This window comes from Quercus suber, unplaced genomic scaffold, assembly GCF_002906115.3.
Source record: "Quercus suber isolate HL8 unplaced genomic scaffold, Cork oak 2.0 scaffold_260, whole genome shotgun sequence".
NCBI classification, from domain to species: domain Eukaryota; kingdom Viridiplantae; phylum Streptophyta; class Magnoliopsida; order Fagales; family Fagaceae; genus Quercus; species Quercus suber.
The window spans coordinates 360287-362587 of NW_027069716.1; positions in this window are offsets into that span (position 1 = coordinate 360287).

Genomic DNA, 2301 nt, shown 5'->3' on the forward strand with positions numbered 1-2301 from the left:
TGGGTTTGAGATGTTTTGATCTTAATGGGTTTTGATGTTTGATTTGCTAGAGGTTTTAGGTTTGTGTGTGTTATTGTGTTATAGAGGTTATTGTATTTGTGATCTTGTATTCTACTAGTGTTCTGAGTTTGTGTTCTTAAGATTAAATTTTCTGGGTTGTGTTCATGTTTAAGATGAAATTAGATTTGAATTCATGTTTATTTTGGGTTTCAATTCTAACCATGGTTTGATTTGACCAAATCTAAAATTGATGAGGATTGGCTTGTGGTTTGGTGTATTTTATTGATGAGAATCGGCTTTGGGTTTTGGTGTTTTTGTTTTTTATTTGATCGTGGTTTGAATTTCGTTAGTTGATTGTGTTAGAATTGTTGAGTTTGATCATGGTTTTTGTATGTGTTTTTCCCTATTCTAATGCTAAGAAAATACAAGAAAAGAAAAGAAAAGAAAATCTTGAGTTTTTAATTTTTTGGGCAACCATGTTTTGGGGGGAAGAACATTTAGAACAATCAATCATTTTCTAGGAAAGAACATGAGAAAAATCTACACATTCTTCCGAAAAAATAATGAAAAGAAAATTAGAAAATTAGAAATTCTTTGTTTTTAAAATTTTAAATTAAAAAGGTGAAGTGGCATATTTTAAACACCAAATAAATTTTTTAATATTATTTTAATAGACACATCAGCATTTACTGTGCCAATAGTATACTCCGTTTGCCACATTAGTAATTTCCGTTAAGTGAGTGATGGTAAGGATCAAAATAGAACACATTTTTCATTTTAGGAACTAAAAGTGGTAAAATAGAAATGTAGGAACTTTAGGGTCTGTTTTTGTAGCCCCAGCCCAAAGAATATCCAGAACAATGAATTTGTAGAGAGTGGATCGAAGGTTTAGGCGCTTGTCGGCGTGCAACAAGTATGAACTCCTTTCTTTCTTTGAAAAATACTTAGAACAATTTACAACTGAGGGATGCTCCTTGGACCATGGCCGAGGAGGCTTTTTCTTCCCCCATTCCAAAGATCCCCCCTATACATTTTGCTCACATTTCTTATATACCCCCATCTTCTTCCTCCTGTTGATCATCTATTGGCCTTCCTCCTAACAGCCTATCCCATCAAAGGTCATATCCGTGCTCAAGTGGTTCATTCTGATCGATGCTGCCCTGTCAAGGGGTTACATCCCCATTAATGCAGCCAGAGGGGTTAGGTGAACGTATTCAATGCCGAGGTGACAGTTTGCCCAGAGCTTGCCCTTCTCCGTACCGAGGTCTCGGACGATCGAGGATAGGGTCATCCTCGGACCCATCATGCGTCCTCGGCGTGGGCCATTTGGGCCTGGGTTGAAGTGGGCCTTGGCTACCGGATTTTCTGGCCCCACAATAGCTCCTCAAAATCTTGCTGCACGCATCCTCGGGTGGGGAGAAGGATTTTGACATCCTCGGCCTTACCCCCCACCCCTCGTCAGTGCTGGGGTCCATTCACCTGCCAAAGGCACGTCGCTGACGTTTCGGAGCACGTAGCGTGCCCATCATTAAATTCAAGCGGCTCTGTGCTCCCCACGTCTAATGAGGCATTACCCATTCAACGGTGGAGATTCGTTTTGCATTTATGAGCGGGAAAACCCGCATAGTTCCTCGATTTGGGGTATAAATACCCGTACGAATCGCTTCTTCCTGTTCCTCATTTGTAATCGAGAACATTTGTGCGCCCCTCCTGAGTTCAGCCACACCCTCACTAGCACCTCTAGCACAAAAGCCTGTCCGAGGAGCCCTTCCTCTTTCCAGTAAGTCGCTCTGTCTCTCTTTGACCTCTCTTTCTCTTTACCCTTTTTTCTACTTCGCTTGTTCGTTCTTAGTTCTTTAGGCGTCAACTGGGATGGGTAGGTTTAAGAAATACGTCGATACCGCGAAGACGATGGAGAAATTCATCACCGACCGTAGAATTCTCGGCAATGTCGGCCTGAAATATTGTGAGGACGGGGAATGGGGCATACACAGGCAGGAGGGCGAGGTAGTGATTTCCATAGTCGCCTTCCTTGAAGGGGGGATGACAATCCCCATGGGGCCGGTGATGAGGGATTACCTCATGCACTTCCGGTTGGCCCCCACTCAGTGTGGGATAAACGTCTTTAGGATTCTGGGCTGTGTGGACGCCTTGAACGAGAAGATGGGGCTGAGGTTGACCCACCACGACGTGAACTGGTGTTACAACCTTCAGCTTCTTAAGGGCAAGTCGTATTACCTGAAGACGAGAGACGACAGGGTGCGGCTCATTCAGTGCCTCCCCGAGTCCAGCAAGGGGTTC